Consider the following 13,970-nt stretch of genomic DNA (forward strand, 5'->3'; position numbering starts at 1 on the left):
GCCACTCCGTTTCCCCCTTCGCTCCGCCTTTTGTTTTAGTCAAGTCAATTGGATTAGGTGTTAAGTCGTGTAATTGGGTTGAGTGATTGGATCGATTTTGGTATGTAATCAATCGGTTGACTTAATCAGCTGATTGAGGGTTCAATTTTGGTATGTCGTCAATTGTTTGACCTGATATAAGGCCTATATAAAGGTTACTCCTCTCATGAATTAGAAATCGAATGATTGAATAAAAAAATTCCTAGCTTCCTTTATACTTCTTCTTCTTCTTCTTCTTCTTCCTGCTCCTCTCTTCTTTCTGCATTTCTATAGCCTCCTCTTTCTCCTTTTTCTCTTCTACTTTCTTCTTCTCTCTTTCTTCTATGGTGATCTGTCATCAGCTTTACCTCTGTCCCCAAAGCTCTTCTATCTCGCGGCCCTATAGTCCGCGCTGTTACGCTAGTCACCGGATCTTCACCGCCTCTTGGTCTGTGCCGACGCACCCATCCCCGTCCCCGTCATCTTCCACCCCCTGTTCTCTCTCTCGGTTCTCACCAAAAAATCGAAGCCCCTTCATCAGCTCGTCTCACCCGTCATCGCACCCGCGACCACCATTGCCACCCGCTGCCACGCCACCGGCGGCTCTTCCGCACCCTCCCTGACGTGGAATCCCTCTCCCAGAAGTTGAGTCCGTAGCCGTTCGAGGATCAAGCGCCTTAGGAAAAAAAAGGTGCCTGTTCATCTTCTCCCGTCGCCCGCTCCATGCCGCTATCTCTGCCACCTTCGCGGCTCCACCGCCCGCCGCGCGTCGTCTACCCGCCGCTGCTTCCGCTCCACTACATCCTCCGCCGCCACCTTCCGCCACCGCCCTCCCTCTCAGCCTCCTCTGCCGCGAAGAGCACCGACCACCGCCCTCCTCCGGCCGTGCCACAGCGAACCGCCAACCCCGCCGCGCCAAGCTTCCCATCTCCGCCGCTCCGCCTTCGCCCCGCCGCCACCTTAGTTTTTTCCCCCCCGGCCACTCCGTTTCCCCCTTTGCGCCCCCCCCCCCCCCCCCCCCCCCCCCCCCCCCCCCCCCCTTGGGCATCAAATCCACTGCCTACCACCACCATCGTCGAGCCCTCCCCTCGTTTCCTCCTTCCATCTTCAAATCCCGCACCATCCCCCTTTCCCCCACCGCCATCGAGCCACCCCCCCTTCCCCACGCTTCCCTCCTCCTTCGAGTCACAGCCCCTGCAAACCCCTCCCATCCTTCCCCTCGTCGGAATCTACCTCCCCCCTCCCCCTCCGGTTCTCTCAACCCACGGTCGGGCCCAAACAGGCCCAATCACACAACCCGCAGGCCCGTTAGGCCTTTCGGGCTTGCCAACGCACACCACATCCCCCCTCCTTCTTAGAAGGCCCACATGCCCCACAAGGACCACACGACCTTCTTAACAGGCCGCACCACCACTGCAAAGCCCATTGCCACAGGCCTTCCTTCTCCAGGGGGTGCCACACATCCCTCTCTTATTCAACAGCCCGTGCAGCCTTCAAGCCCACGACCCGCAGGCCTGTTTCCCCTTTCATCTTTGGTTACAGGCCTACCAAGTTCCTGAAAGCGGCAATCAGGCCCACCGGGCTGACTGACCCCAATTCTCTCTACGACAACTAGAGAGCCCATCAGCTGCACTGCGTCCCTAACGTCGCCCAGCCTACGAGCGATTCTGGTCGTCTACTTTCCGACAAGTTGCTTAGGTAGGTTGTCCTACACTAGACCTACACTCGACGGGGTCGAGTTTTTTTTCCACCTGAGAGGAGTTGATGGAGACATCAGAGCCGTTCGTTTAGACGATCGAGCCATCAGAGCCGCTCGCTCGCGTTCGCACTAGAGGTTGACATCATTATGGCTAAAAGATGGTCTTGGGCCATTGATTTGAGTCAGGCCCAGATTGGATCCATTTGAGTCTATTTTATTTTTATTTTCTGCATTTGAGTTGATTTGGTTATTTGCTTTTGTTTTAATCAAGTCAATTGAGTTAGCTGTTAAGTCATGTAATTGGATCGAGTGATTGGATCGATTTTGGTATGTAATCAATCGGTTAACTTAGTCAACCGATTGAGGGTCCAATTTTGGTATGTCGTCAAATGTTTGACCTGATGTTATGCCTATATAAAGGCCATCCCTCTTATGAATTAGGAATCGAATGATTGAATAAAAAAAATCCTAGTCTTCTTGCTGCTGCTTCTTCTTCCTCCTCCCCCTCTTCTCTTCTTCCTACGTCTAGTGTAGAGTAACATGACCTCGATGCACAAATTATTATTTTTTGAAAATTCTTTTATTCCTTTGTTATTCAATGCATTAAATAATTGTACAATATTTATGTTGACATGGGATCAAGTTTGACGCCACCAAATTAAAAGAAAAAGAAACAGTCTGCCAATACATTTATTGTTATTTATATTTTTAAATAATATAAAAACAAATATTCAAGTCTTAAATATGTTTTATTATTTATTTACATAAAAAACTAATTCTTATTTTTAATTAAAAATAAAATATTATATGCATTGGGTGTGTAGCGACGGATTATTGCCATGTCCGGTGTGAACTAACCTGACCGATGTATGTCCGGTGTGAACTAACCTGACCGATGTATGCAAGTCGTTAACTTTCTTGATGTTACTGCATTAAATGCTTGTATAATTATTGTTACAGGATTACCCAACTCTTGGGCAAATTGCTTTAATATTTTTTATTTTTTTAATGCTCATCACTATATTTGCGGTTAGCTTTCATGTACGGGTTTTGCCACTGTTGCTTTCTCACTATAAATAAAACTCCTACCTCTTTATTTTAGCAAAAAAGAAAAATGCACAAATCAGGCCCACGTGTACATATTGTCATTTTACAATTTTTTAAATTACTACATTAAATGATAGTGTAATAATTATGTTGATTTGGTAAAAATGGAGAGTGACTGCTAACAAAAAATTTGACCAATCTAACAATGCATTTATTATTTATTATAGAATTTTTCATAGAATAATGTGTGCACCGGTCACGTTCTAGTGTTAACTTGTGCCGAGTCTAGTGTTGATTAGCCCGATGAGCTGACCCTTGTACAAAAGTTATCAATTTTCACTTTTTCTTTTAGATAAAAATTATTTTTTAGTATTACTGTATCAAATGATTGTACTATAACTTTTTGTTGACTTAAAAGATTACCAACTGAAAGGATGTACGACTTATCAATTTTAATATTTTTACGGCATTAAATGATATACAACAATTACGTGTTAAATTATGTTGTATATCATGATGTTCTCTTCTTTAATACCACTTTTTTTATAAGCCCGTACCCCAAAAAATTAACTAAAATATGTTATTTAGTGCACTGGCCATGTATAAATACTTAAAACACTCAATGCATAACCAATATGAGATTAAACATAAGCAACATAGGCCATCAAAAAATGCTTTTATTATAAACAATAAATAAAAATCAAATATTCAAGCTTTTTATCTAATTAATTGTATGAAGTTTATTTTTAATTAAAAATAAAATAATACATGCATAGGTCATGTTCTAGTTACCCCTAAATTATACCCGCTCTACACTAGAATAACTTGACCAATGTACACAAATAGTCAACTTTCATTGTGAAAATTATTTTATAATGTCACTGTATTAAAAGTTTGTATTATAATTATGCTGACTTGGTACGCCGATCCCAACTGAACGGAGTCCCAACTTAAAGGATTTTACAGCCCGTGTTATGCCAATTCTAGTGCAGACTAACATGCATAAATAGTCTTCAAAGATCTAGATGCATGACATATTGCAAGATAACTTAGCAACCAATGCTATGTGATACCATGCCTGGCCAATGTATATGTAATAATTTCAATCTAAGGATGGTAATATGATGGTGCCACCTAAGTTGCATCTAACTCATTTCCTTCCAAATGCATGGTTTGTTTGGGGTCCGTCAGACAACCATTTGCAGTAAAATACTTTGGTCAAAAATATGGTAGGACATTGTTACGGTGTCCCAATAACCATTATATGCACCCGTATGTAACCAAAAAAAAATAAAAAAAAACACAAATAAGTTTTCACAATTCCATAAATTCAACAAAGAGAAATTTATGAGTTGCAAGGTCCATGCATAATCATATGATTTTCAAAATAATAAAAGGATAGCTTAACATGTATGTATTCACCGACTGCCAACTTAAAAATGTCTCTGCCACCTGTGCAAACTGCATACACACACACACACACACACACTTTTAAAGGATGTTAAGCTTCAAGGTGATGGTTCATGAGCACAACATGGACCCGACTCACCAACCTGCTGCGGCAGAAGAAAATAAACTTTACCGCAGAAAGGCAACAGATCATAAACCATGAGGTTGACAAGCTTCTGGAGGCCAACCTTGTTCAAGAGGTAAGCTACCCTGACTCGCTAGCTAATATTGTACTTATTAAAAAATCAAATAGAAAGATGCGAGTTTGCAATCAACTACATTGATCTAAATAAATCCTGCCTAAAATACAACTTTCCGCTCCCGAGGATAGATCAACTCATAGACGCCATCTCGAGACACCAGCTGCTGACCTTCATGGATGCTTTCTCTAGGTACAACTAGATCCCAATAGCACCCAAGGACGAGGAGAAGATGACCTTTCTTATCAACAAAGCACTCTACTACTATAGGTAATACCCTTTGGTTTAACGAATGGAGGGGCAACCTACCAGTAGGGCTGTCAACGGGCCGAGCTGCTCGGCTCGGCTCGGGCCCGGCTCGGTAAAAGCCCGGCTCGAGCTCGGCTCGTTAGTCAAACGAGCCCGAGCTCGAGCCCAAAATGAGGCCCGTTTAAATTCGGAGCCCGAGCCCGAGCAGCTCACGAGCCCAAATGAGCCTAAATGAGGGCTATCTATGTTAACACATTTGCCAAAATACTCTTATGAAATACCAAACTACCCTCCCAAGTCCCAACTTCCAAGGAGAATATGAGCAACCAGTCCGAGATGGGAACAGTTGACGCGGACTCACAGAGGACCTTCCCAAGGCCCATTTAAATCCTTCTCGAGCTCTCGGTTTCTCCAGAACCTTCCCAAGAATCCCAACCCCTTTCTTCTCGCCTCTCGGTTTCTTCTCCGTTCTCCTCGCCGGCTTGCCCCCAAGCCCGAAGCCGATGCCCCTTCCCCTCTGACAACGGCTACGACAACGAGGACGACGACGATGACGACGCCGTGCACCCGATCCCAGCTCTCTGAGAAGCTTCGCCGCCTCCTCCTCTCCCTTCTCCGCCTCCGATGCCGTCGCCCCCGGCGGGGGAGGCAACAAGCGTGAAGCGCCGCCGCCCCATCGGCCATTCCCGCGTCGAGGTGCCCCCTACCCCCCCTGCTTTCACAGTGAAAGTTTTCACTTCCTCCCCCGCAGCCGAGCCCCCGGTGCCCGCGGTGCCTGCGGCCGACCCGCGGCCGACCCGCGGCCGACGCCCGCGTCGGCGGTGCTCGCGGCCGCCCCCTTCCTTCTTCTCTTCTTCTTCTTCTTTTCTTCTTTCTTTATTTCCTTCGTTCTTCTCTCTGACGAACGAACGATGGGGATTGGGCACCGGGGTGGGGGTGGGCTCGGCCGCTCGGGCTCGGGCAAACGAGCCTTACGAGCCCGAGCCCGAGCCTAGTACAGGGCCAAGCGAGCCCGAGCCCGAGCCTAGTACAGGGCTCGGTACCGACCCGAGCCCGAGCCTATACTTTTATGGAACGAGCCGAGCCGAGCCTGCGGTGGCTCGGGCTTGGCTCGGCTCGTTGACAGCCCTACCTACCAGCACCTCGTCAATAAGATGTTCAAAGAGCAGATTGGCTGCAACATGGAGGTGTACGTGGACGACATGCTTGTAAAAAGCTGAGCAGCAGAGCAGTGCACATCACTGACCTAGAGGAAATCTTTGCCACCTTTACAAAGCACGGAATGAAGCTTAACTCGATAAAGTATGCCTTTGGAGTCACCTCAGGGAAGTTTCTAGGATTCATGGTGATGCAGCACGGCATCGAAGTGAACACGAGGAAGATCCATGCTGTGTAGGACTTACAACCTCGAAGGTCATCAAAGAAGTTCAACGCCTCACTGGTCGGATCTCTGCGTTGGTGAGGTTGTTTTCAGATCGGCAGAATGCTGCCTCCTATTCTTCAAGGCCCTGATGCATCCAAAGAACTTTTAGTGGACCGAGGGGTGCTAGTAGCTTTCGACCAATTGAAAGAGTACCTCGGCTTATTGCCACTTCTCACAAAACCATAGGTCGAAGAAATGCCTTACTTGTGCTTAGCCGTTTCTCCTTTTTCTTTGTGTTCAGCCCTAGTATAGGAGGAAAAAGTGCCAGAAGCTGGTCTACTACACAAGTTGGATTCTGCACGATGCGGAGACCGGATGCTCCAAATTAGAGAAAATAGTCTACGCCCTCATCATCTTGACTCGAAAGCTTCAGTCGTATTTCCAGGCTCATTCTGTCATGATCCTGACCGATCAACCAATAAGGCAAATCTTGCAAAAGCACGAAACGTAGGTCAGTCGGCGAAGTGGAGCTCGGTGAATTCAACCTGGAGTACTGACCTCGCCGTCTATCAAGGTGTAGGTGCTGGCAGACTTTTTGATAGAGTGCCATCTCCCTGAGGAAGATCCTGTCGAGCCCTCCTAGAAGACGAAGATAGCAGAACGACCATAGATCTTGCACGTAGCCGGGTCTTGAAACCCAGGGGCAGCAGGGCTGGATTCATACTCACCAGCCCGAATGGAGTAATCATAGAGTAAGCTCTGCAATTCGAGTTTCCGGCCTCAAATAATGAGGCCGAATATGAAGCACTTATCACTGATCTCAAGCTCACCAAGGAGCTCGGAGTATGACAACTAAAGGTTTTAGCGACTCACAACTGGTGGTCAACCAAATTCAGAGAGAATTTGAAGCTCGTGAGCCATCAATGATCAAATACCTACATAAGGTAAAAGCAGCACTCGGCCTTTCATAGCTTCGACATACAACGAATCTCCTGAATGACAAATGCTAGAGCCGATCTACTGTCAAGGTTGGCCATCTCGGAGGCTGCCGAGCTAACCAAGACTACCTACCTCAAAGTCCTGAAGACACCGAGCATCAACGAACCTGAAGTTGTGCTTATCACTGACATCGAGCTGAGATGGATGGACCCCTTTTGTCAACATCTTGAAAGATGGGAAAATTCCTGCAAATCGGGCTGGAGCTTGCCGAATGAAGCGACAAGCCTCCCACTACATCCTCCTCGGTGACAAGTTATATCAGAAGTTATTTCGTTGCCACTCCTCAGGGTGCCTCTGTCCAATCGAACTAGATTATACACTTCGAGAGGTGCATGAGGGCATTTGTGACAACCATCTCGAGGGCAGATCTTTAGCCTGCAAGATCCTATGGTAGGAGTATTACTGGCGGACCTTGCAAAGGGATGCGGCCTACCTTATCAAGAAGTGCGAACCGATGTCAATGACATGCAAAAATCCAATAATTACTGGCTGTGCCGTTGATGCCGAACATCGCCCCTTGTTTATTTGCACAATGTGGTATTGACATCTCGAACCCTTTCCACAGCTATAGGGTAGCACAAGATCCTCTTTGTGGTGCTTGACTACTTCATCAAGTGGGACAGAAGCCAAGCCGGTGGCCTGGATTACTGAGGCAAAAGCTTGGGACATTGTTTAGAAAGCCATAATCTATAGGTTTGAGCTCCTTCGGACCATCATCAGAGATAGTGGGCATTAGTTCGACAATGCCCAATTCAAGGAGTTGGGATCGACCATCGATTCACCTTGGGGGCACATCTGCAGACCAATGGGGAAGCCAAGGTAACCAACCATATCATCTTATAGGGCCTAAAGGCAAGCTTGTCGAAGCAAAAGGGTTGTGGGTAGAGGAGTTGTACAACGTCCTATGGGCATACCGCACGACACATCGGAATTTCACTAGAGAGACACCCTTCAATCTTGCCTTTTAGAATGGAGGATCCCACTGGAGATCGGGCTTTCATCGCTCTGGATAGAGAGCTTCGGTGATGAGACGAACTCAGATCGGCTCTGGGCTAACCTTGATCTACTTGAAGAAACTAGGGAGCAAGCTCAAGTGTGTCTGGTGACATACCAAAGGAAAGTAGCCTGGTACTCCAACTCTTGGGTCAAGGGCAAGCTCTTTCGATCTCGCGACCCTCGTCTTAAGGAAGACTGCAGCATTACAGCTAGGGAAACTTTGAAAGCTGAGCATGAACTGCAAAGGCCCGTGTCGGATAACTAAAGTAATGCGACTAGGGGACTTATAGGTTGGAGCACGTCAATGGTGCTCTAATCCTGTAGACTTAGAACTCTGACAACTTTACGTCTATTATCAGCGAGGTCCATTGCAACCCACTTATCTCAAATAAAAAAATTTTCTTTTCATATTTCTATATTTTAGATTGGACGACTGCAACAACATATTCGACTTGGTCGCTTGGGGATGCCCAAGCCGCAATAATGACGACACCCTGGGGACGCTTGGGCCTCCTCAAGACTGAGCCCATTTAGAATTCCTCTGGGACTATAGTCTGGAGATGAGAAGGCCGGCCCCCGCGTCCAAGCTTGTATGGCACTCTAACTAATCGTTCGAAATGGCCCAAGCAGAAGACGGCCTCCGCATAGAAGGCTTGGCATGCCACTTGACTTCTTAGGGTTAAAAATGGCCCAAGTAGAAGATCGGCCCCTACGCCGAAGGCTTGGCATGCCACTCGACCTCTTCTGGTCGAAGATGACCCGAGCAGAAGACTTGGCCTCTGGGTCGAAGGCTTGGTGTGCCACCTAATTTCTTTAGTCGAAAATGGCCCAAGTGAAAACCGGCCGCCGCATCGAGGCTCGACATCCCGACCGACCTTCCTAGGTTCGAAACAGCCTGAGCCAAAGACCGAGCCCACTCGGAATTCCTTTTAGATCTCAGTCCAAAGATGCCTCCGAGACCATAGTCTGGAGATGAATAAGATCGAGCCCTCTCAAAATTTTTCGAGAAACCAAAATCCAGAAAGATCAATCGAGGAGCCTAAGACAGGCTAAAGCTCCATAAGGAGAAGAGAACGATACGATGACTTGAACTCGAACAAGAAATGAACGGGCAACAAGTAAAGACCGAAGCTACGTACTTTTGTAAATTTTTTTTACTTTCATTATCTTTTAGTACAAACAATGAACTTGGTAGAAGCCGAGTTAAAAGAGCTACAAGGGAAGGTAGGAGCTTGGGGTGACGATCTGAGTTCAAGCAGAGAGAATAAGCAACAAGAATAAAAACTAAAGTCGGGTACTTTGGAAAAATTCATTACTTTTATTAGTTTTGGATTTCTTACATTAACCTCAGCAGAGGCCAAACAAAACAAAAGGCACACTAAGCTCGGTTTACCCAAGAAAAAAAAAAGAAGAACAAAAAGAATGGATAGGCGAGGACTTCCTTTGTTGCCTTCATCGCCTTCACCATTGCTGAGGAGTCCAGTTTCCTTCAGCTAAAAAGAAGAGTTTCTAACCTGACCTTGCGAGGTCCAGGTCTACATGAAGGACCATTGCTGGAAGAACCATCACCTCCAAGGTCGAGTCCTCGAATGTGGCCCGCGATGATAATGCAAAGATCTAGGACAAGGAGGGCAACCCTACGGATTGACCCCTTAACCCACCTCAGTGCCGTCGTTGCCATTGCCGCTGACCTCGCCGTCTTCGTTGATTGTCGGGGTCATAGCCTCTGCTACCGTCACCTTTGTTTCCACAGGCAGCATTGCTGCCTTGCCGTCCCTGCCTTGTCACCGGTCGTTGTCATCGTCGAAGCTGAAGAAGTCTATTCCCAAGAAGAGACGCTGAGCCCGAGCTTGGCATTCCCTGAAGCCCTTCGTGAAGGCATGGTCGTGTTCTTGGAGGGCCTTCTCTTGGAACTCCTCTGATGTGCGATACTCTTTGACCGCCTCCGCAACCTTTCGCCTCGACGCAGATGGCCCCCTCCCTAGCCGAGGAGCCAAAGATGCGTACCCACCAAAAATGGAGGAGCATAGTGAATGCCGAAGCCAAAGACCAAGAGTACTTTCCCAAAGCACCACTCGGTAGATTGAGATACTCGAGTACCTAGGTGAAGGAGCACCAGAAGTAAGAAGTAGAGCCTGAAGATTGGGCCACCCTTATATAGGGTTTGCCACAGCCCCGATTGAAGCATCGGTCTGGCACCCAAGCAGATTGAGCCACATGTCAACTCGGGATACAGTGTGGGTGATCTAATCATATTGCTGCATTAATAACGTCTCGGAGTCGCCCCACAATTGATGACATCTCGGGATGGCCCAGATCCTGTGATGCTTCAGAAAGACTGATCGGACGCACTTAATGCCCTTGACCAAAGGTTTCGCCTTCGATCGAGGTAACGGCTCGACTTTCATCATCTGAGCCGGCATGCAGTTCGGCCCCGAAAGTAGGAGGTAAGTGATGGAAAAATATTGGAACATCTCGACCTTGGAACGGACCTACCACCTTGACCTTGGAACAAGCCGACCTCAGATGACTTCAGCCCTGTCTGAGCAATCGATCAACTAAGGAGAACAATCAGCATATGACGACAAAGACTGACAGTCCCAGCGACCAACACCTCTAGCAATCCACAGTCATGGCAGTGCAATGACCTTGTGCTGCACCGCATCGAGCACCTCCCATGCAAATGGCTCTCACGGCACAGCCGTACTACTAACAGTTTACCTGACTATCATTGCACGCCACATCATGTCAGGTAACGATAAAATGGGCTCCCTTGCCGATGGATCTCAAGCATGCAACACAAGTGATATACGCATACTTATGCATGAAATATTACTTACAGAGCCATCCTCTGTTGAAACCCTCTCCCTTCCAATTGTTGCCCTGTTATTCTGACTTAGACATTGGAGGTCCCCGCCGAAACTCTTCGATAAGCAGATTTCTTGCAGGCCACCAGTGGAAGAGAGCAGGCACTCAGCGCATCAACCAACCTACTTAGCTTGCCTCTAACCGACCTCAAGAAGTCCAAGCTACACTCCCACCTCGATCCAGATTCAACGGTAACACTTCTCATCCTTTTATTATTTATTTATTTTAACATTTTATTAACATTAAATAAAATAAAGAACTTAATTTTTAATATTTTTATTTATATAAAAATCTTTTAATTAAAAATAACATAATACATGGATCAGTCACATTTTAGTAATAAATTATGTCAGAGCCTAGCATAAACTAATCTGACCATCTATGCGTACAAGTTAGTTTTTTAATATTTTCAAGTAGTGAGTGACAACTGAAAATATTAAAAAATAGCTTGGACCCATAGAAGTCGGTTTAGTCTATACCAGACCCTGAGTATAATTTATTACTAGAACGCAACTAATGCATGTATCACTAGACTCTGAACATATTTAAAAATAAATTATATCAGAGTCTAGTATAGACTAATGCTGACCACCTATGCGTGCAAGTTATTTTTTTAATATTTTTAAATAGTGGAGTGACACTAAAAATATTAAAAAATAACTTGGATGCAAAGAAGTCAGATTAGTCTGTACTGGATTCTGACATAATTTATTACTGGAACGCGACACATAATTCTGACCATCTATGCGTACAAAGTTATTTTAATATTTTTTAGTTGGTCACTCATTCACAATAGTTATGATGACTAATTGGCATCTAGTTTAAGTTTAATACGCAGCCTTGAGGATTCGCCAACTTAAAGGATTCTAGGTCTCCTGCTCGCCCACCGCATTTCCTCCCTCCGCCTCCGGAGAGTTCCCAGGCCCTTGAGTGGCGAGAGGAGATAGAAAAAAACGAAGAATGGATGGGAAGAAGACCACCGACAGAAGCCGACCAAACATGTCCCCTCGAGCATAAATACACATGGTTGGAATTATCAAATATAGAAGCCAGAACATGGTCCTGCGCAGAAGCCCCCGGCCAAGCCAACCCATCTTTAGGAGGTCCCTCCCTGACATGCGATGGTGGCAATCGGGGTGCCTACGAGCCAAACTGATCTCCATCGGCCCCTACCATCGTGGCAGTCCGAGGACTTGAAGGCCATGGAGGAGCTCAAGTGGCGGCTACTACACCACTACCTCTCCAAAGTTCCGGATGGGAGCAGGAACGAGGGCCTAAGAAAGATGAAGGATTTGAGAAGCAGGCCCGGGACTGCTACTCGAGGTGATCGACTTGAATAGCGATCAGTTTGTGGAGATGCTGCTGCTTGATGGGATGTTTCCTCGTTCAAATATTTAACGAGGATCTTCAAGCAGAGGAACTCAAATCGCTGCTAAAATATATGTGGTTTTCAAGCCTTATCCCCGAAGACTTGCTGCTGCTCGAAAATCAACTTCATATTTCATTGTCGAGCATCTCCTCGGTACGCTGGCGATGCCAGCGTTGGAATAGCTCCCGCCTTCAAGAAGCTGCCATCTCCTTTTTCGCTTATCTTTTACCACAGTATTCGAACATTCCAGATACAAAGCTAAGCGGTCAACCCTTCCAGGTGGATCATTTACTCCACTTGTTCCACGATGGATCTGAAGAGTTCCAAAGTTAGGAAGGCGAGCAACACAAGATGCTGCCCTAAGCTGTTGCCGTGTTTCACTGAAAAAAAAGGAGGACTCCCACCGACTACTGTCCCCACCACAACTGAACTTGCAGAGGCTGGAGTAGAGATCAAGATGAGGAAAAATCCCGGCCAGGAACGGATCATGCCTGCCATTGTGAGAATGATGATCAAACAATTAGCTTTCTGGACATTCCATTCTGTAAAGATAAGGGGTGTTGGAAATCCCGGCCATTAAGATTGATGATGGAACAAACATGATTTTAGCAAACCTCACTGCTTTAGAGCAATGTTGCCTTAAAATCGGGTTGGACATCACTCATTATACCTTGTTCTTGGATAACATCATCAACACCCAAGAGATGTGAAGTTGCTCCACCAGGAACGGATCCATTCACCGAAATCTCGGTGCTGACGAGGACATTGCGGTCTCTCTTCAACAAACTAGGCAATGGTGTTGCTTATGATCCAGAAAAAAGCTACCTTAAGGGTGTGTACAAAGACTTGAATGCTTATTGCGAGTCGAGAGCACAAGTGGCGCGCCAAAGCTGTGCGTGACTATTCAGTAATCCATGGCGATCATTTCATAGGGCAGCTGTTCTGCTCCTTGGACTCACTATTCTCCAGTCAGTGTACGCTGTTTTAGAACTACAAAAGTGCAAGCCGTGATGCTGTCATCCTTAACATGGCATGGCTAGTTCTGCATTTGAATCCTGTTCTTCTGGTGGACTGTGTGCATCGTCGTTGTGCCCGAGTCTGATTTTCGTTGGTTGTCGTGTGATTGGTTAGTCTTCCTTTGGCTTTTTGTTATAAGGCTTGTTAACCTTTCGATTAAAATTACTAAGGCCAGCCAAGGATGAGTGTATTGGGGTCGCATATTAATGTACATGGGAATCATGTTGTGTTACAAAGTAGGTTATGTTATGACGTATTAGTTATGTATGCTGGTTATAAGTAACTTGAACCTAGACGTGTTCGTGGGTGTAACTGGTTGCAAACTTGTCTATAAGAAGAATAATTTGCAATGTGCAGCTAAGAATAATTTCATATATAGAAATCATGAAAATAATTTTTTGATTAAATTTGAAATTTTATGAATTGAAAGAGTCAAGATGTTTTACTCAGAAAAAAACTCTTAATTTTCTTCTCTATTTGAAGCTCCCTGGTCTTTTGAGTTGAAGTAATTGTTCTCATTATTTCCTGATAATTTAGTGATTATAAGTATTGATAACCTTTGAAGGAGGATTTAAAAAGGAAAAAAATCAGGATCTACAGATAAGGTATTTTCCCAACCAGCATGCACTTAATTGAATTTATAATAAATTTAAGTTATCCTATTGAATTGGATTAGTAGATTTCTCTTATATTATT

Source organism: Phoenix dactylifera, chromosome 8 (assembly GCF_009389715.1).
Source record: "Phoenix dactylifera cultivar Barhee BC4 chromosome 8, palm_55x_up_171113_PBpolish2nd_filt_p, whole genome shotgun sequence".
Classification (NCBI taxonomy): Eukaryota; Viridiplantae; Streptophyta; class Magnoliopsida; order Arecales; family Arecaceae; genus Phoenix; species Phoenix dactylifera.